Genomic DNA, 23,052 nt, shown 5'->3' on the forward strand with positions numbered 1-23,052 from the left:
TATTTGAGTGCTTATTTGGCAGATCGTAATTAACTATAGTAATTATCTAATAATTAGAACTAACAATGTTTATTTTATTCTAAATTAACATTAATCATTAGTTAAAATACCGCGCAAAGGGTGGCAGGGATCAGGATAGGAAAAAGGTGTCCCTTGACTATGAGGGGTATCCGACGGCTGGGTCTTGTGCCGAAGGGCGACCCTGAAGTGAGGGGATGGGAAAGAAATCGGGTCTAGGACGAGGCATCAGGTGGAAGGGGATAGGTGATTTGAGGAAAGATGTGGAGAACCGTTCACGAGAGCCACTAGTGAACGGCGGACGGAGGACTTTGGGATCTCCTCAAATCACCAAGTTGGACTGGTGAGTAATGACGGGAGGACGGAGCTGGGGAAATAGAGGAGAGTGACGGAGAGCTAGGCGGTGATGCTTGGATGGATGCCCGTGATGAGGTCTCAGAAAGTGAGAAATAACACGAAGGTGGCGGTGTAGAGAAGGAGGAGGGGATATAGAAAGAGAAACACTTGAAGTGGTTGAGGGTCGGAAAAAGGAGCGTGATGAAGAGGTGGAGGAAGCGGAAGAAGACGAAGAAACAGAAAACGGAGTAGGTGATCGGGATAAAGGTTCCAAAATTTGGATGGACGAGGATGGCGATGCCCGATGAGAAGGGGAAGAAATGATTTGAACGGAGGAGGCCGAGGAGGATCTAATATTATGATCGACGAAGACGTTGATGACGCAGAGGGGGCCGTGGATTGGTCTCGGTCGCGCTCCTTTTACGCGGTGGTTCCGTCGATGGGTGGCCCCCAGACCACAGCCCTTGAACTGTACAAAACGGTCCCGCAGAGGGAGACGCGCTCCGGGATCTTTTGCTGGGAGACACTTAAAAAGAGGCAAACGGAATAAATAAAGGAGAAACGAATAGAAAAGGGTAAAAGAGACTAGAAAAGGAAAATGAGAATGAGAGTTGTCGGCGAAGACTAACAAACAGAGTAAAAAAGGGAAAGAAGGAAAGAGGAAAAGTATCAAACAGAGAATTCGCTTACTTGTTTGCAGGATTCCGTTTGCGAACTGATGAATGAAATGTTGGCCGGTTGGAAGTTTCTGCCTCTGCAGTGCGTGTAGGACAGTGACCAAAGTGTCAATTGGACCTTTGGTAAACTTGGTATTTGCCACTGAACGAAACTTGGTACTAGACACTGAACGTAACTTCCGCACAACACCGGGATAAACGTTTGATAACATGAGATAACTGGTTATGAGCGCGAACGCCGACAGTAATGAATGAGCCATCTTCCGGAGTGGTCATCGCCTTTTATAAGATGGGAATAGTGTGGAAGAGGGGTAGCTTTTCCGGGAACTACCTTTCGGGGACCGTTCGCTAATTAATTGCGGGTATCGACAGTTGGTCTATGAGGCGATAAGTCGTTCGCAGATGGTTCTCTTAAGTCTCGCACCGGTACACGTGCGACTGGACTCGCGGCTCCTCTGAGGGTATTTACCCGGGGATGATCCGGCGCAGCTGTATCATTTCTCTTCCCGGAAGAGCGATATCCCAAACTGACACCACGAGTCTACAGTCACGCGTGGCCGAATTTGTTGCGATGCGGCTTATTGTTTTTTAATTCAAGTATGATCGTTAGAGATCAAAGGGTTTAATATCAGGATCTAATATCGCGCCTGCTCGGACACGTGTGTCAAACCCGCGGCTCCTGTGAGGGTATTTCCTCGGAGATGATCCGACGCAGCTGTATCATTTGTTTTTTCTAATTCCTCACTGGGGCCCTACTGACCACACGCGACCGGATCGACGCGTCGCGCCACATTGTTCGACAATGAAAAAAAGATATCGCTATATTTTGGAAGCAAGGAACCGTGCACTCTCTGGACGTAACACAAGTAATTATAGCCATTTCGCCGCAAATATCACATTTTACTTTTGCATTACTTTTGAAACAATATTCAACTGGTGTCTGAAATTCTGTTGGTCTATTTTGTAAATATCCACTTTTAAACCCACGCATATTTAAATAAATTTTGAAACCGGGGCGACGAGAATTGATGGTACGTTAATGATTGCAATTTCAAGATATTATTTCTAGCATGAAGATTAATGTCAAGATCTAACAACATAATAGTATCAGAAAAGAGTTTAATAAAATTTTTCCATAATCGGAAGCCGTATACATCTAATGGTTGTATTTGTCCCATTGTACCAGCCGGAATAGTTAGGATAATAAAGTCTATTATAGAATCTGGTCTAGTGTCTTCAACTATATCAGGACAATGTCCACTCCATGAATCTAATAATAATATGGATCGTGGTCCACAATTTGGAAGAAACACTTCCTTTAACCAAGTTTTTACATGTTTAGATGTTAATTTACCTGATGTCGAAGCCGTAACAAAAATATTGCTATTATTTGAATCTTCTTACCCACGAGTTTGAGGCTTAAAACGTGGCGCATTTACTTTTTGTGCTCGAGAAGCCCATCGAGCAATATTAGTATCATGAATAATGATTCCTTTCTCCAATGCTTCAGTGAAACAGTTTAATGTATATTTGAAAATTTTGTTGAATTTGTCTGATCTACTACCACCTGCCCCGAGGTAATTCTCCCACCGTCATAGTTGCCGTATCGATGTAACCTTTTTGAGCCTTTGTCTAACTCCTTCAAGTGATTTTGATCTTGTTTTACCGCTTTTCCAGTATTCCACAGCTTGTCGTTTATAGTCATTTGATATTGCTGCTTCATCAGAAGTACAACTAATTTCTTCTGGAAGATATACTCTATCTTCAGCATCCTTTATTACATCAATCATTTCCGCTTCTAGGATATCATGCGTTGTAAAAATCTAAAGTTTCTTCTACTTCTATTTGAAGTTCTTTTTCGATTTGTATTTCTTGCAATATACGTTCAATTTTTTCTTTCACTTCTATTTCCTCCGACGTTAACGGACTTTGTGGAAGATTGTGTTACGTCCCGGCCGGCCGCGGTTGTTGATTAACTCGGGCAATGACACGGGACTGGATCGCTGTTTTCGGGTATTAACGAATCCGAAAATTCTCCCCGGGATACCGCGATCGGAGTAGTTTCGTAGAGAAACGCGACCCTAGTTGTTGTTGGGCTCGAGAGCAAAAGTGTTTACGGAATCGCCTTGTACCCGCACTACGGTCAGGTCGGAGAAATCCAGGATATCCTCCCCTGTTGTTTGTAACAACGCGAGCAGGGCTAAATATTCATCTGTGCAGGTATCGCAGTTTAGCACTGGGAAATATGTTGCGAGATTGGTTTTGCAAACCTGGCACGTGGGAATATACCGAGTGAATCCCACCACCAGATCGTGCTTCTGTATGTGTTCACAGATTAGTTTTTCCGAGGGGGTTACGGTGCTAATGAAACAAACTGAACAGAACAAATTTCTGTTCTCAGTGTGGAAATAGGCTAGGTACTCCATGCACGAAACGGCGGTGGACCGCAATTGGTAGTGCAGAATAGGATGGGTAGGTTGAGAAAGGTTGAATTTCCGTGTTATGAAACGGCACATTACACGATGCTACGCCCGTCTCTGCGACAGGTTTGTTCGGTTACGATGGTCGGAGGGGAGGGGGAGACGGGGCAACACATGCTCCGAAGAGAGCGTCATTCGCTCCGTGATTTATCGATAGAGGAGGAAGGGAGGAATAAAAGTGAGCTACAATTAGTTGGTCTACGCTATTTATATTTTATTCAGCAAACTCCATTTCTTCAGGGTATTCAGTGGTGATAATTTCGTTCGTTAGTGGATCCGTGGTGATCACTCTAATTAATCGCTCTATAGTGACCACCTGGGGCTGGATAGAGTTGTTCTCGGGAGAACGGTAGATTGTTTCAAATTCCTCGATCGTGTCGGAGTCATAGGTTAAGTCGATGACTTCAATTGGAGGTTCAGGTGTAGGCGCACGGCGGATGATCTCGATCGACCGGATTGGTTGGTCGTGGGGGAGCGTTTGCGTACCGTGGTCGCTCCGTTCTTAGTTGTTGGATTTCCAAATCGGGCCGAGAGGGTATTATGGGCTCGTACCACTCGGATCCTATCGGGAAAGGCGTTCGTTTGCCCGGGGATGGAGTACAGGTCTCTGTTGCCAACGGCTCGTCTCGGAGGAGTATAGTAGTTTGGCTGGGTGAAGTTTCGCTCAGAGAGGATGCATCGATTGATGGCTCGGTTAGGCCAAGCAAGAATCTTTCGAAGGCCTCGCGACGTTTTTGCAAGAGGGCTTCGATCCTTGCCCTCTTCTTCTTCCCGGCGCGATGTTGACGGGGAGTTCTCGGTGTCTAGAAACCAGGTCGTAGTGAGCGAGCGTCCGCTCAAGAAAAGGGCGTTATTCGCCCAAGAAGAGGTTATGTTTTACGGGAGAGGTTATATTTCACGACAACACGTGGCTCGAATAATACACGTTGAGGTTAGACGTTGAGGTTATATCTCACGACAACACGTGGCTCGAATAATAGGGTGGCACGACCGAAGTGAATAGTTAATGGTTTGAATTACGTAAGCAACAATATAGCAGTGGCCTTAAATGTAAATATAAGTTGTACTCGCCGTTGCTGGCCACATGGTCTTGGAGGTTAAAACTCTAGCGTAGCGTGCGTCTACTGGATCTGGAGGTTAGTTTAGCTGCCTCGTGGTCGTCCTTCTCGTGGTAGATTGTTTGTAATATGCGCCACAACTTTGTATTTTAAAACACGCACACTTATTTGTTACTAAGTTCGCTGAAGGAAATGGGAAGAGTGGATGAGAAAATTAAATAAACAGTAATTACAATTATTAATATGTATAATTGAATACTCTCGAAAGGAAAAGTCGAGTTTACATACGATGTGAAAAATATAAAAGAATCTACGATAAATGTAGCGATATCTATAAACGCTTAATTATTAGTTACAAATAATAGTAATGATAGTGGTCGATACAATAATGGTTGAATAAATGGAACTTGGTTGTGGGTTGATTCGCGGTTAAAACTTTGAGGTTAGTAATGAAAATAAAATTTAACACTAGACCCCGGAGGGATGCGAGGAAGGTTTGGAGATGTTACCTCGACGACGGCTGCTGCACAAGAGAGCGATCGCAGCGGGTGTTCCGAGTATATAGTCGGAGATTTGTGTTGTCTAGTTCTGTCGGGTGGCGTTCCGAGTTGTAACTAGGAACTAGAGCTGGTGACGTTAGTTATAACTAGCGTTGTCTGATTGGTCTAGTTCCGAACTAGGATTTTAGTAACTTGTCCAAACCTTACTCTAAGAACTTGCCCAATTCCCAAGTTTTGTCCAATAGTGTTAGTGATATGTACCAGTTTCTGATTGGTTTATTTTCGAACTAGTGCAAATACTTGGCCAATGGCGTTGGGATTTGTTCAAGTGTTTTTCCTTATGATCTAGCGCTCGTAATTATTACTATATATAATCTAACGCTGGAGATTGTTATTGTAAAAGGAAATTTTTAATTCTGCGGTAGCGGTGGACGTGACAATTGAAAGTAGTGAATGTTACATAGAGTAACATTATTACATTGTATGGATTAAAATTCATCATCCTGAAAAATATTAAACTTAAATATTTTGTATTTCTAATTTTGATTTTAAATAAAAAATAATGCACACTTTATAATTAATGAAGTGATCTTTTTAAGTTAATTTTGACGCTGCTTCTTCCTTTCTTAATGACAAAGATATATAGTGAATCCAGAATAAATCATTTCATCAAAATAGTATAATAATTCTGTATTTTGTATGTTGTGACAATAGCAAGATAAGTATATAAATATTCTAAAATTTGAAGCAAATAGAAAACAATTAATTTTTCAATGATCAAAGTTCCAAATAATTTTAATAGATCCTTACAACCGTTTGCCTTATCATCAATCATGAAATTTCATTGACTACAAAAAATAATTCTTTTGTATAGACGTGGAATCAGAGAATGACATGAGAAGTGACAAAGAGTAGTGAATCATAGTAGATATTTTAAATAAACACGATACATATGGAGAAAATAGTGTTCATAAAGTTTCAAACAATTAATTCTTGCAATTAACTGAACAATGATGAGACAAACATATTTTTCCTATATTTTCATGCGGTAATACTTAAGGAGACGGGATTCCTCACCAATTTCCTTCTAACTTTGCAATATCGTTTATTTTGATGAGAAAATACGATTGCGAGAAGGAAAATCGTCGCTCTCAACTAGAAAGAAATTTATCACCTACTGAAAAATGACAGTTTCGGGGTTAGGAAATCTGTCATACCGGCGGTCTACGGGCGTAGCGCACACTGACCGAGCATGCGCGGTGACAAAGTGCGCGGAATTAGAAATGTTGCGTGATTGTCGCTATCCAATAAGTAAGTTATTAACAAATCATTTAATTTATCGTACTAAAAAGTATTTGCTACTAATCTAATCTACCCTAATCTGTTATCTGTTATCTGTTAATTCATGTGAAGCGAGGTTCCACGCAAAGCAAAGTTCTACATTGTAACTTCCACAGAGTACTTTTGGTCACCTCAAAGTTTTGTTATATTTTTTATGTGGAAGAGTACTAGGTGACGGGCGAAGCCCGTCTCCTCGTGCTCTTCCACCCAAGCATATACTTTCCCAGTATTAACTTTCTTACTTTAATATTATTAATTTTTTATACTGGGAAAGTATATGCTTGGGTGAAAGAGCACGAGGAGACGGGCTTCGCTCGTTACCTAGTACTCTTCCACATAAAAAATATAACAAAACTTTCAGGCGACCAAAAGTACTGCGTAGAAGTTACAATGTAGAACCTTGCTTTGCGTGGAACCTCGCTTTACATGAATTGAAGATCTATTTGGAATCGTACTAATTTGCATTGGAAGTACAATTAGTACGATTCCAAATAGGTCTTCAATTCATGTGAAGCGAGGTTCCACGCAAAGCAAGGTTCTACATTGTAACTTCCACGCAGTACTTTTGGTCGCCTGAAAGTTTTGTTATATTTTTTATGTGGAAGAGTACTAGGTGACGGGCGAAGCCCGTCTCTTCGTGCTCTTCCACCCAAGCATATACTTTCCCAGTATAAAAAATTAATAATATTAAAGTAAGAAAGTTTATACTGGGAAAATATATGCTTGGGTGGAAGAGCACGAGGAGACGGGCTTCGTCCGTCACCTAGTACTCTTCCACATAAAAAATATAACAAAACTTTCAGGGGACCAAAAGTACTGCGTGGAAGTTACAATGTAGAACTTTGCTTTGCGTGGGACCTCGCTTCACATGAATTGAAAACCTATTGGATAGCGACAATCACGCAACATTTCTAATTCTGCGCACTTTAACGTTACCGCGCATGCTCGGTCAGTATGCGCTACGCCCGTAGACCGCCGGTATGACAGATTTCCTAACCCCGAAACTGTCATTTTTCAGTAGGTGATAACTTTCTTTCTAGTTGAGAGCGACGATTTTCCTTCTCGCAATCGTATTTTCTCATCAAAATAAACGATATTGCAAAGTTAGAAGGAAATCGGTGAGGAAGCCCGTCTCCTTAAGTATTACCGCTATTTCATTTTAGAAAAAAATGTAAAGACATATTTTCGATAGCCGATAGAAAATTATATTTATTTTTTATTACTGTTAGCATAATAAGTGTTTTTAAGATCAGAATATTGGATACATATATAAACATAACCTTACAATTCAACAAACTTTTGTACTTTTAAAATATCAAAACATGTCCATAATATCAAAGCAAACAATAACAGGTATAAAAAAGAAATAAAAATTAACAATAAATACTTACATGTGCATAAATTAACAGTGTACACAGTCTTCTTTACAGGAGTTCTTTAACTTGTGAAATAAAATCAGTTCTCTGGTATACGTACGCTTATATACTGTTACGTCCAGAGCTCGGGAGAGCTCGAAGGGAGGACGCAGCAGAACGCCTCTCGTACCTTGTGGCGGGTAGGCCCCAAAGCACGAGTCGGACTGACCACTTGTTCCGGCTTTAAGGTCAACGACCACGGAGGTCGATTTTACCGTAGGTCCTGGAATGGTCTGTCCGTTGGTCCCTTTTTAGGTCAGGGAAACTGAATCCCTTTTACCTGGGATAGGACCCGTACGATCTGGGAAGGCGGAGATGAACAGAGGGAATTAAAATGAATAATACATCGGTGACTAGTTAACATTTTATTCTAAAGAAAACAAAGTATGTCTAGAACATATTTGGTTGAAAGAAATTTAAAGTGTATGTGTTGTTTTGTGTCTATAAAATGTGTAAATTGAAAATGTAGTTTACTCGGAAATTATAATTAATTACAAATTGAAAACTAAACATAAGCGGAAATTAAACGCTTTACTTCCTAGATCAATTTTCCAAACTGAGTCTATTTCAAAAAACATAAAAACTAAAGGAGAACAACTTAACCAATAAAATAATATATAAATGAAAATTACGGCGACTGATCTATTTCTAAAATCTATTTCTATATTAACACTAATCATTACTTAAAAAAATACCGGCGGAGGAGAGAGGCGAGGAACAGGATGGGATATAGGTGTCTTCTGACAATCAGAGGGATCCCGACGTTTGGGTCGGTGTGCCGAAGAGCGGCCCTAAGAGAGAGAATAGGAAAGAAGTCTAGGTCTATCACAATGGCATTAGGTGGTAGAGGGTGAGTGACTGGAGGGAAAATGTGGAGGAATCGCTCTCCTAGAGTCACCAGTGAACGCTGGATGAACTCTTCGACTATGTCGTCATCCCTGACGGGCGACGGAGAACGAGGAGGAGAAGGAGAATTTGCAAAATTCTCCAAATCGCCAGGTTGCACAGGCGAATAGCGTAGGGAGGAGGGAGCTGGAGAAATAGACGGAGAGTAACGGGGAGAGCTAGGAGGTGACACTTGAATGGATGCTGGCGAAGAGGATTCGGACATAGAGAAATAACACGAAGGGGGTGTAAGAGAAGAAGGAGGCGGAGATAAAGAGAGAGAGACGCTTGAAGGGGTTGAAGGACGCAAAGAGGAGCGCGAAGAAGAAACGGAGGGTGCGGAAGAAGAGACGCTTGAAGAGACAGAGAACGGGGAAGGTGTTCGGGATAGGGGTTCCAGTATCTGAACGGAAGAATCAGGGGATGCCCGATGCGAGGTGGAAGATACTGTTTGAACGGAAAGGGCAGGGGAAGGAGGCCGAAAAGAATCTAATACTATGACCGATGAACTGGTCGAACACGCTGAGGGGGGCCGCGGATCGATCTCGGTCGCGATCTTTTTACGCGGTGGCTCCGTCGTTGGATGGCCCCCAGGAAACGACGCTTGGTCACTGCTGGATCGCCCGCAGAGGGAGATGGACTGCGTGATCGTTTGCCGGAAAACACTTAAAGGGGGATACCGGATGAGTCCAGGAGAAATGTATAGAAAAGAGGTAGAAGAAAGCTGAAGGAGAAATGTGAATGAAAATTGTCGATAAACAAACAAAAGGAAGAGAAGACAAAGAGTAAAGAAAAAAAAGGAGTGACAGCTAAAGAAAAACGCTCACTTGTTTGCAGGTGTATGCTGAAACTTTAAAAAATCCGTTTGTGCCAATGAACTGCCGTCGGATGGATGGTGTAGCGGTCGAACGCACGTCGAGTTGCTTGGGTGATATGTAACTCGCACACCAAAGTTAACGTTCACGGCCCGGCACTTGACTTCACAAAACTATTGACGAAAAATTGTGTCGTTCGCGAAGGCTGACAAAGTACGTTCGCTAAGGCTGACAAGGTACGTTCGCGGTCACGGACAAAAATGGATGAGCTGCGTTCGCGAACACGGACAGAATGAAAAAGCTGCCCTCCGGAGTGGTCATCACCTTTTATACGATAGGGATGACGTGGAAAAGAGATAGCTTTTCCGGGAACTGCATTTACAGGAAACCACCTTTCGAGGGCCGTTAGTTAATTTAATCGCAAATATGATCGGTTGGTCTATGAGGCGATAAACAGTCTACACAGATGGTTTCTTTTTAAGCCGGAAGCACCGATACGTGTGTGGCCGGATTCGCGGTTTCTGTGAGGTATCTACCCGGGGGATGATCCGGCACAGCTGTATCATTTTCTCTTCCAGGAAGAGTGATACACCGCGGGCCTACAATCACGCGCGACCGAATTTGTTGCTTGTTTTTTATAAATTGATCAATAAGACCAAAGGTTTCGATATCCGGATCTAATATCGCGCCTGCCCGGACACGTGCGTCACAACCCACGGTTCTTGTGAGGGTATTTCCTCGGATCCGACACAGCTGTGTCATCGTTTCTTCTAATCCCTCATTGGGGCCCTATTGATCGCACGCGACCGCCTCGACGCGTCGCCTCATTGACCGACAATTAAAAAATATCGCTAAATTCCTTGGAAGCAAGGAACTGTGCAGTCTCTGGACGTAACAATACTGATCAACCAGTCTTAAAAATAGTTCAAAGTAAATCAAAGTCCAAGCATATGCATGTCGTCAAAGAATCAACAATCAAAGCTGATATTTATAAATAGATGTTCTGTGTCACCTTGTGCATAAATGCAGAATCATTCACTACGCAAAATGTAGTCAATATTTCTTTATTATACGCATTGCGGCTATTTTAATTCACTTTGATCTTGTTATCTTTAATTATGGTACTAAAAAGAGATCTGCACATTAATTCTGAAAATTAATCTGACTTTGGAAATTTCTGAACAAAGTACGACGCCGCGCCGTACGCACGCATGTTATTACTACATATATAGATGTATGCTCGCACCTATCTTTCGTGTAATATATTCCGTATTATGTCATTAGCATTAGAGTTCCGACTTCGGTGATACTATCCCCACTCGAGGCGTCCGAGCGTCGCGAGAGACAATGCCGATAATTGTCGAGTCGAACGAGCCCGCCTTCGGCGGGCTCGTTCGACCCAGATTATACGAAACGTCTCATTCGAAGATGATACAGATATAGTTATCTTTGTTTTGTCAGTATCTCACAACGTTTAGAGCTATAAAATTGAAACTTTTAGCGCCCACGGGGGGGCGCTTCCGTAGGGCGCTTCCTTCCACTTCGCGCTCTTGACCATCATATATTCAGAGCCGAGGAGCAAACGAAAGAGTTTTCGTCGTTGATGATCCGTAGTTAATGATCCAGAGCAATGCTGGTGGGAGAGGTTGCAAAGAAGGGGCGGGAAAAGGATCATCTTTCTTTTTACTTTAATTTTATGCAAGTTTATACGCAGGCGAGAAATATGTATTTCTTTAATTTCATTAGATATTTTTTTGGTTCTTTCGTATGTGATCTTATCAAACATTGCACTAGATTGTTTAGATTGCAGATTAAGACACGGATCAGGATTAAATTTTTAAAAACTTGCATAAAGTTAAAGTTAACACCGCCACATTTAAGATTTACTAACTGTCCACTAAAGTTTTCTCGGGTAGAATCTTTTAGGAAATATGATAGGTTAAATCTGTTACATGCACGAAGGATTTTGCACTATTACACTGAAGATGGTCCAACGTTGTGACCGAAACGTTTGTATGATTGTATGATTTGAATTTGGATTTAAATAAATAAGAAGCACTGGACACCCAGCTTTGGCTCGTTGCCGTTGATTTACTTCGTAATATGGGAAAATATACAGAAAATATGCAGTTATTGAATACAGCGCAACTGCAGAGAAATAACGCAACACCTACTTACAGCGCGGCGCCTATAGCACAATGTTTTCATCTCGTTTTCCCAAAAAGTGAATCGTGGAAACATAATATTATTATATATGGTTGGATTTGGCATTCGATGCTCTTCAATTGTTGTTCTTACCAAGTTCTTAAATTTTACAAAAATAAGGGGTGGGGGTGGGGGTAAATTAAAAATTTGACATTTTCGAAAAATGTGAATACACTGTTGTAAAGAGTGTAAAATACTATAAAACTTTTGTATAAAATATTTTTTCATATATCTTATATTTTCAAAGATATTCGCTAAAAATGAAAAAATTCATTATCTTCAAGGGGCTGTTTCAACCCCTAAACATCAAGATACGCCGCTAAAAAAATATGGGTCGAATATTTTTTGATGCTCTACAACATATCCAAAGCCCATTAAAATCGGTAAGGGACAGTTGTGAAGGTTCCCTTGTTAGTACAACAGAAGCGGAGTACATTGCGGCTTGCGAATCAGTTAAAGAAGCGATTTGGCTTAAACAATTATTAAATGATAGTGGATATCAATGGACAAATGTTCCGGTCATAAACATAGACAATCAAAGTGCTATCAAAATTATAAGGAAGTCCGAATTTCATAAGAGAAGTAAATATATTGATATTCGTTATTATTTTATTCGTGAAAAATACATATGCGGAGATATTGATATTAATTATAGCAAAGATCAACTCGCGGATATTTTGACAAAAGTGTTAAATAGAAATTTATATTATGATTTGCGAGCGAGAATTGGCATGTGTAAAATGAGTACAGAAGCTCTCAAAAAACGGGAGTGTTAAGATTTATGGTTTTTTGAGCTTTTATTTAAGTTTAATTTTTGTAAGGAAGTGGCACTTGTAATCGGACTTTACGATATTGCGTGTAGTAATACAAGTAGTTTTGTTTCGCGCGCGAGGCGACGTCGTCGCACCACCCCTTTGTCTTTTCTTCACGGTTGTAATCGCAGTCGTTGTCGTGGTCGTCCGCATGTACCACGTGCTCGTCATTATTATTCTTTCTATATATCTTTAGTTGTTCAGAACAGTTAAAAGCTTTGTGTATTATTTCTTTTATTGCGTTGAACAAAAGGCCGGTTGATGTGTGCACCCTGAACACTGCGCGTTATTCGTAATTTCACAATTCCTCAAGATGAAATATCATATATTTTACTGTTGATAGTTTTCACAAAAATGATATTCTTCAAAGAAATGTTTTATACATAAATATTGTTCACATCACGCACATCGTATTATAGCAGGTTCTCCACATATATGGTATCGAGGCAAACTTTCTCTCGCACGATATATCATACAAAATTCTACTGGATTTTCAAATTATTCTGGCCTTTCTTCGACACCCGCTTTTGTACCACGCATATTTAAACAAATTTCTGAATCTCGGAGAAGACAATTGGTTATGTGTAAAGGATTGCAATTTTATGATATCGTTTCGCAAATGCAAGTTGATATCAAAATTATTTTGTAACACGCGATCCGAGAAAGTCCTAATAAAACTTTTCCAAATACGGAAACCAAAAACATCAAGTGGTTGTATGAAAGCAGTTGTACTTTTAGGTATCATAAATGTTGTTACTTCTTTGTCAGCATGAATAAGTCCTTCAAAGGTTGAGGGACAATGGCCACTCCCAAAATCAAGTAACAAAAGGCGTTTAGGTCTAGTGTTCGGTAAAAAACCTCTCACATTTAGAAATGTTATGATATGAGCTTCCCAGATTTGGATGCAGCGTTACATTGTAATAACGTGTTGAAAAATCCTCCTTTTCGAGTCAATGCATTTAAGCAATTTACCCTGGGACGGAGTGTGTAGGTTGCAGCAAAATGTCCGTTAAATTATGTCTTGAACGGCCTCCTGAGCCGCTGTCGCTGGTAGTATGACTGTCACTTTATGATCCTTCCTCTTCAACAACGGGCAATCTAATTTTCGATGTTCTTTCTGTTTGCAATAAAAGCATTGCAATTCACTGCTACAGTCTCGATGATTGTGACCCTTCTTTCCACAATTACGACATGGGCTCTCCTTATTCTTCGTCAACAAACCTGTTGCCGCTGACTTCCGTTCCTGTTCCGTCACACTCTGGGTGATCCTCTTCATCCTGTCCAGGAAACCGTCGATCGTTTCATCTGTTACGGACAATGCTATCGCCCGTAAGAAAACTGTGAGATTCCGTTCACCAAAAGATGGATTTTGTCGATTTCCATCAAGTCAACTCGATGCATGAGTGCGAGCTTATCAATAGCGTATTCGTCAAACGTTTCTTTTCCGGACAACCACTTGCGTGCCTCGACCTTCTGCATCACGTTGAAAAAAGGCATTTTTCGGTCAAAAATCTTGATCATCTCCGCTCACAATCCATGCCAGGATTCGATTATTGCTCCACTCTGGATGTACTACCGATGTACAGAATTTGTCGGCTAGAAGCTGCTAGCAAAATGATTCCTTCGGAAGCTTGGTGCACTTCCGCAACTTTATCAACGCGTCGTACCCAAGCGGACACGTTGTCCTCTTCAGCTCCAGCAAATTCGGGAATTTGCGAAGCTAGCGCCTGAATCGCAGCACCCGACGTCCAACCTTCCGTCGTCCTCCTACTCACTACACCTGAGGAAGTCGACCTCGAAGAAGATTCCAATGGGACCTGCTACGTTGCACGTACCTCCCTGTCTCCTCGACTCGGGGTACTTCTCTTCTCTCAGCAGACAGCGTTTGCAACAACTGAGTGACTTGTTGCTGCTGCTGTATAAGTTCGTTTAACGCCGCCATCATCTGCGTTAAAATCCGGGTGGAATCCTGCGGAGAAAAAGCTTCAGCCGCAGCTCCGTCGCTTCTCGTCTCCACCACCACATTACTTGGACCGGCTATTGACTACCCGATCAATGACCGTTCCATTCCGCTCCAAATACGTCATTATAGCATCGGTCAAGTCATTTCTTTATCCTGTAATTGCCAAATCGTAACGAGCAGCCTTATCTCTGATTTCCTCCAATGTGAGCTGCTGCAAGTTATTCCGCTCCATTATCTTGTGGGCATGTGTCACTATTCGCGACCGTCACACGCACTTTCGTTAAACCGCGCAACGTTAAAATCCTCACTTTACTCCGACGCGAATCAATCCCACTTCTGAAGTTAAAAGAGAAGGGTATTTACCAGGATGGTGTGCGAAAAGTCTCTGTTAATAATATTGTCTATTTTTACGAGGGCGCGCGCGGGCGGGTGTTGGAGGAGTGAAGGATTGTAACTGTGTGTTCAATAAACCTAACTCCGAATTAACACTTGTATATTACTAGTACTTTATTGTACTTCCGGACAAAGACCGAATGACAAAGACTCCCGATATCTCTAAATACGTCTTTACTATCGCACTTCTCCAACCGCGACGGATCCTGCAAAACCTGATACGGATCGTCTAGATACGATGTAACTAAGCTATTTGACTATTCAGTTTACAAGTTTCTCGAATGGTTTGCTACTTTCCAAAAAACGCGACGGATCATGCAAAACTCGATACAGATCGCCTAGATACGATGAAATTAGGCTTTCCGCACTTCTCGAAAGAGAGTACCGGCTACGTGGATCGCACATCGGACTCCGTAATACGGATATGGAAACAGAAATAAAATGTTTGTTAAAATAATATTTACAACTGTTTATTAAAGCAACTGTATATATGATATAAAAATATAAATCACACGAGATAAGTCGATAAGGCGATAAATGGAGTTTTGCACTATCACGATTCATTGGAACGTCTTTCCTCGCATTTTTATTATATTATTTTGTAAACCGCACGATAAATAAGATGTTGCATGAACAAAATATTGCACTTTGACATTAAATGACGCAGATTCATATTGATGCACCGATAACCTTGTCGAACTTTCCGATTTACACAAAAAATGCGTATTGATTTTATAGATTACATATTACATATTGTGTGATTGATTCTTGACTTATTGTTAATACATATTAGTAAGATATTCTATAACGATATAATGATATCACAATATTTATATCATAATTTATGTCAATTTCAATCATTGTTCGCTTATTTCAACATGGTAGTTTGTACCTATTTTCAACGAATGTATTAATTGATTTTATTAATCCTCATACATATAACATTTGCATTCGTACATTCGTTTTTTGTACATTCTTTATGGTTTACTTATGAAAATGTTATTAATCGAGTACAACAATACAAGTGTTAGTAGTGACAAATACAGTAAAATTTGCTAATTGATACAGTAATGATATTCTTCACAATAATGTTTAAAACAGAAATATTAGTACACGTTCTATTGTTTAATTATACATTACAATAGTTATATTAGTGCAAAATGATAGATATACTAAAAATTACGGATTGTAATTGGTACAGTAATGATATTCTTCATAAAAGTGTTTAAAACAGAGATATTCGCCACACCATGCATAGCGTATAAAAGCGGCCATCCCACAAATACTACATTTGGGTATATTCTTTTCATTTTTGAAGTAACAGAAACTACAGGATTTTGAAACTCGGCAGGATGCGTTTCTACATATCCGCTTTTATACCAAGCATATTGAAACAGGTTTTTAAATCTAGGTGAAGAAAACTGATTATGGGTTAGTGATTGCAATTTAATTATTTCATTAGATGAGTGTAGATTAACATCTCTCTCTTCAAGAATTACATTATCCGAAAATGTTCGCATAAAATTTTTCCAAACCCGGAATTCAAACACATCTAAAGGCTAAATCATTCCCGTTGTCTTTTTTGGAATGGTTAAAAATTGTACCTCTTTGTCTTGTGGAATCAACTGCTCTAGTTGTCTTGGGCAGTGTCCCGTCCATGAATCGAGTAGTAACATACTTTTACGGCCAGTATTCGGTAGATACACTTCGCTGAACCAAGTTTTGAAATGTTCAAACGTGAGTTTTCCTGATTTTGAAGTTTGGATTTAAATGTTAACTGGACGGAAAAGAGTTTCTTCCACCCTCGGGCCAAATGTTCCCGTGTTACGTCACGCCGGGTCAGTGCCACGAGAGGGCGAGTCTGGCCATAGACGGGACACGATCGCTATTACGGGTCGCAGAGTCGCGAAACTCTACCCGGGGATACCCGCGATCAAGGTTATTCGCGAGGAAGACGCGTCTACTGGTCGGTCGAGGGTGAGACCCTGCCCATGTAATCACCTTGAAAACGAATCACAGTTGGGTCGGGTAGTTCGTAAATGCTCTCACCGGTATACCGTAGTTGTTCAATGAGTTCGAGATAGTTGTCCGAGCAATTGTCGCAAGTGTAAAACGGGGCGTATGTTGCGAGATTCGCGCGACACAATTCACACGTAGGGACGTGACGGTTAAATCCGACGTACAAGTCGTGTTTCGAAATACGCGTGAAATATTGTCCCTCAGGGTAAGGGATTTCGCTGAAATTATTGAGGCACCCTTCGCAAATTAGGATTCAACTGAAATCAAGCAAATACGCGGTGTATTTCATGCACGAGACAACTGCGGTTCGACGTTGATATTCGACAACTGGGTTCACGAGCTGGGTGGAACCGTTTTGTCGTATAATTCCACGGCACATTGCACGATGTTCTCCTATGGTTCCTTTCGCTTATGGATTTCAACTAACAATTCTATCAACAATCCATTAAATTGATTGTGACGATAGGTAATTACCTCCAGCTTTCTCCATTGAATTAGGTAAATAATTCCATTAGGGACTAATTGTCATTCCTTTCTCTTTGATTTCAGACACAGTTCCATTAAAATCTCATTAGGTTGATTATGATACAAGTAATCAGCTATGCCTTTCACTTCCAGTTTTGATAAATGATTTCGTTAATAATCAATTATGGTTCCCTTCACTTTTGACTTGAACAATTTCATTAACAATTCATTAAGATGATTGCGACGATAGATCAATTATGATCCTTCTCACTTTCTAATGATCGGTTAATAATATTCTACTACTAGAGTGGGGTAAAAAAAGAACAACAAAAGTAATATTTTGGTATTAAAACGACAAATATATATATAATTCTAGTAGGAATGAAATCGTGGTGCGACAGTAATTTTACTTACTAGAATGTTCCTGGTTGTTCTCGATCCAGCTCTGCACTTTGCTTTCTTGCGCCTGTCTATTGTAATGGTTTCGTCGAGGGTCGTCCTCGGGGATGTCTTGGCACAGCGGATATCGTACTTTGTACGAGATCGGGGTTAACCTCGTCGACCACGTGTCCTCTTCTCCCTTGTTCTTATTTACGTTCCTAATTATACTCACTCGGTAGGTGCACGCGGAATTACTAATCACTCGTGGTTTTGCGGGTCGCGCTAGAGCGGGATTATTGTTATTATCGCAACGCGGCTGTATGCTTTCGGACGGTACACGTGTCTGAAATAGTTGTTCGTATTCAGGATCGATATAGCAAGGTTCGACACCGTAATACGATGAAATAGCGACGTTTGGTGTTTCGTAAAGAAACTTGGAAAGGTTTTGAAGCAGGCGTCGCGCACGGTGCTTCTTTCCTCCTCGTCTCGTTTTCGGCATCTAGTTCCAGTGATTCTCGATAATTACTTTAATCGCTAGTGCTGTTGATAGGGTTGAGGGTATCAGAGGGTGAGCGAGACTGGCGTGCGTGGACCGCACTGGCAGTTCACTTATGTAAGGGATCACGTTTAACAATGTCCACGTGCGAGGACCGCACTGTCGAGATCGTAGAACGTGTCGGAGAAGGAACGTCACTAGAGTTATTCACACTGTGCGTTGGTTCGTCAGGATTGCACTAGTTACGATTGCACTTATGGTTTAGTTTACGCGTAGGGATTGGTTGGTTGAAAGGTATGCGCTAATAAGACACTGAGTTAACACACAAAAGGTATATTCTAATAATAAAAGGGTTACAATTATAATGTAGAATAACTTCTAGAAATAAACTAAAACTGAATAAGACGATATTGAAATAAACTAAGTTTGAATAGGACGATATAGAAATAAACTAAGTTCAATGAGACGATAAAAATAAACTAAGTTTAGAGTGGCAAGATGTAGAATTAGACTAAGTTCGACTTAGAATTAGAAGCAGAGGTTCGAGACTCGGAGGGAACTGACTCGTCCGGAGTCGTAGCTAAGAGTGACGGGAAGTAGTGCTGCACTGAGGTCCCTCAATTCGGCGGCCCGTCGTTTGGTGGTGGGGCGTGAGTTTTCCTCCTTCCCCGGTACGGCCGGTTGGTGGTGGGGCCTTCGGGTCCTCTCCTTCTGCGGATTGGCATGACTGTCCTGGCGATCAGGGTGGGAGTCAGGCCGACAAAATGGCGTATCGGCTGTGATTGCCGATGGCGACAGACGTTGCGCGTGTGACTCGGCGCATTAAGGTTCTATTTGCGAGGAAAAATGATAGCCGGATTTTCGCGGGACGTCACACCCGTAGACTCCTTCAAAACTATGTATAGTGGCGAAAGAAGACGTCTACTTGCTGAAATAATAGGCATTATAGTATAACTGTGTGTTGTAGAAGATACTAATTGAACCATTGCTTCAACTGTTTTTTTACTCCTAATTTCGTCAATGTTCGCCCAGAATGTATTTCAAGATTGAAATCACTCTCGTCTGCAGTGTTACGTCCAGAGCTCCGTGAGCTCGAGGGAAGGGCGTAACACACGCCTCTCAAAATTTGAGACACTCGGTCTCAAACTTGAGTCGAGCTGACTGCGAGTTCCGTCTGTAGGGTCAACGACCAAGGTCGATTTTACCCTTAGATTTGGAACAAATCTGCTCCCAAAATTTAGGGTCGTTACGTCCAGAGCTCCGTGAGCTCGAGGGAAGGGCGTAACACACGCCTCTTAAAATTTTAGACACTCGGTCTCAAAACTTGAGTCGAGCTGACTGCGAGTTCCGTCTGTAGGTCCAACAACCAAGGTCGATTTTACCCTTAGATTTGGAACAAGTCTGCTCGTTGGTCCCCTTTTAGGTAAGAGAATTCAATCTCTTTTACCTGGGATAGGACCTGTACGACCTGTTGTGGGAAGGGGAGTGATTGAGGTTTATTCAATAAATTAGATTTTTCTTTTTCCTTAAGGAATTAACATTATATATTTTAGAAAATATTACGCAAATATATAAGGAAAAGAAATAAATTAAATGGAGATAGATTACATCGAGATATTTCCCTTAAAAGGGTGAAACTATTTACAATTATTACAATTATTTAAATTATGTATTATCTAAAAAGAATTCTTGAATGAGGGACGCAGGGATTAGAACAGGATACTGGCGGTTTCTGGTGATAAGAGGAACAATGGTGTCAGGGCCGGAATTGACAAGGGCTGCCCTTAAATTAGGAACGTCAATGGAATTGGGACCGAGGAAAAGAGCATTGGGTGGAAGGGGTAACTCGTAGGTGGGAAAAAGGCTGAGGATATGTTCTCAAAGGACTTCGAGACCGCGCTCGTAAAAGGTTCTCAAAACTTCGAGAGAAGGAAAGGATTGATCAGTTGTTATAAGTTCATCCAGATACTCTTCAACATCTGGTAAACCAATGGATGAGTACCAAAGGGAGGAGAGAACGGGAGAAGGGCAAGGGGTAAAACATGGCGACAAAGATGGATTAACAGTTATCTCCGAGGATGAAGAAGAAGAGGGAGAGGGTGGTGATGACTGTGAAGATGAACTAATGTCTAAATCAAGGGACTGTGAAGTTGGTTCACAACTTCTTTTGCGCGGTGGTTCGCCCAAAAATAGATTATTTCCCTCTGCGTGGGGTTCTCGTGAGTTATTTCCCGTGTGGGGAACTCGAACTCTCAGATCCGCGTTTGGTGGAACGCACTTAAAAAAAGGGACAAACCACGTAAAATTCTGTCACACGGAGGTCTCCATGAAAGGATTGGAGAAACGAATCCCGCGAGTAAAAATATTTTACAAAATTTGTAATAATAATAGGTAGTAATAATGAAATTAGCTTACTTTCTCTAAATGTGTTTGAGATGTTTGGCGTGGTAGGTTGCCAATTCTCCTAACCAAGAAGAAGGCGAGGTGTTGATTTTTGCACACGTCCGATTATAATTGAGACTTGTATTAAACAGAACTCCCGCACAAGCTTACGGTGACTAGATGAGTTCGTGAGTGCGTCTCTGAGCAGATCGTCGCCTTTTTATATGCGTTCTAAGGACCATGGGGAGTGCTATTTGTTTCCGAGAATTCACAAAAAATTGTTTGCGCGAACTATTGGTTATCGCTTATAATAATTTACTTGGTATCAGCGGATGGGTCTAATACTTGCTTTCGTATCTCTCGGCGGTATTCTTTGATAATTGTTTTCGCACGTCATTTGCGATAGTTGATTTACTTGGTATTAGTGAATGGGTCTAATACTTGTTTTGGTAAGTCAAAGAAATCTCTTAGCGGTATTCTTTGATAATTGTTTTCGCGTGTCATTTGCGATAATTAACCTTTTTAACCCCTAGATGAATAGTTTTCGAACGTCGCGGTAACGAGACGATTGCTTCATTAGCCCAGTTTTAATCATGATTTAAAGACTTGTTTTGCCGGACATGTGTCAAATTTCACGGCTCTGATGAAAGCAATCGCTCAGGAATCAGTTAATTATTTCTTTTCCGGGAACCGCGATATCTCTCATCGTGACCCCGAGACCTCCGCTCATGCGAAATCTTTTTCGCGCGTGGCAACGACGTTCGCTGATTTAATCGTACATAGGATATTATATAAAATCTTTTAAAGAATATTTCGTTTTGGAAGCGAGGAACCATGAAGTCTATTGGACGTAACAGCAGTATAAATTTCTTCAACTCCAAAACCTGGAATGTTTGACTTTACGTTTGAAACAAACGATTTTGCGATATCTTTTAAGTTGCCAATATCTTGAAGCGTAAATTGCGTCCTGAATGTTGTTATCTTGCGGGAAACAATTCTGTACACATTCTTGAATTTCCAAATCCACCATTTACTTGCCTTGAATTCAGGTAGGTCCACTTGCTTCTTTGCCTCCAAAGCCCATAATCTTAAATTCATGTCATGAACAATAGATTTTCTATCACATGCTTCTTCAAACTTTTGCAGTACATATTCCGTAATAAATGTAAATTTATCTGCATTTTTTCCATCTTTTTCTACACTTGCTTCCCATCTGTATAGCTGCTGTAAGGATTTAACCTTACGAAAACTGTTCTGTACGCTAGTTAATGTTCGACGTGCCTTCTTTTCGCTTTTCCAAAACTCTACGGCCTTTCTCTTATAACTCAAGTCGATCTTCCCACCTTCATCATCGACAATACATTCTTCATATTCAAAACTGTCTTCATCTTCTTCTTTTTCTGCAGGCGTAATGTATTCTACAATTTGTGCTCCATGGGGTTCTGATGGATCAGCAAAATCAAGCACGTAATCATGTTCAAATGATGAACATACGTCTTGCAAATTTTGTAGAATATCACGAATTTCATTATGCACTTCAATTTCAAAAGGCGTTATAGGTGTCTGTGTTATATTCGCAATTTGAAACGTAGTCACTAACATGTTTATTATGTTCACAACATTAACCGGTGTCATTTTCTATTAAGCAAACTTTTCAACAGAATGCTGATTCCTGTCGTAAATGAGTGTTACGTCCAGAGCTCCGTGAGCTCGAGGGAAGGGCGTAACACACGCCTCTCAATTTCTATGTCACTCGGGTCTCAAAACTCGAGTCGAGCTGACCGAGAGTTCCGGCTGTAGGGTCAATGGTCGATTTTACCCTTAACTTGGAATAAGTCTGCTCGTTGGTCCCTTTTTAGGTAAAAGAACTGAATCTCTTTTACCTGGGATAGGACCTGTACGACCTGTTGTGGGAAAGATCGGTAATTGATTAAGTGTGGATTTGTGATTGCGGATAACCTATCTTATATGAATATACATCTGTCGGTAACGAACTTATGACATACTTTGTTTGATGGTAAGTGTTGAAACGACCTGTTTATTTTCCCGTGGTGCTTATGCACAGATAACTCGCCGGATCTGGGTTCGTATGGTCAGGCCGCAGGTAGTGAAGAGACGGATGGTTACCAACTTAACGTAACAATTTATTCAATAGTATATGTACAGAGTAGGGCACCGTGTTGACGGGCGGTGCGTGACGCTGTGTTGTAGTTGCGTGAGATATTTGCGCGACGGGCGTGGTACCGAGTTTCGCGGGACGTGTCGGTTCGAGTCGCATTGGGATAACACCTGCCCCCCTCTAGTTCTTATGTCCCGCGCCGTACGCTTCCCTAATTAAGTGGGCGGTTGATTCCGCGGAGAATCGCGGCCCGACTTAATGGCGGGTGGATCTACGCACTGACCGGGCCAAG

The 23,052-nt window shown here is 41.2% G+C and overlaps 1 pseudogene; it reads right to left on the reverse strand.

Moving 5' to 3' along the window:
- Positions 1-2,431: 2,431 nt before the first annotated feature.
- Positions 2,432-2,975, reverse strand: LOC113562646 (annotated as a pseudogene).
- Positions 2,976-23,052: the final 20,077 nt, after the last annotated feature.

This window comes from Ooceraea biroi, chromosome 9 (genome assembly GCF_003672135.1).
Source record: "Ooceraea biroi isolate clonal line C1 chromosome 9, Obir_v5.4, whole genome shotgun sequence".
NCBI lineage: Eukaryota > Metazoa > Arthropoda > Insecta > Hymenoptera > Formicidae > Ooceraea > Ooceraea biroi.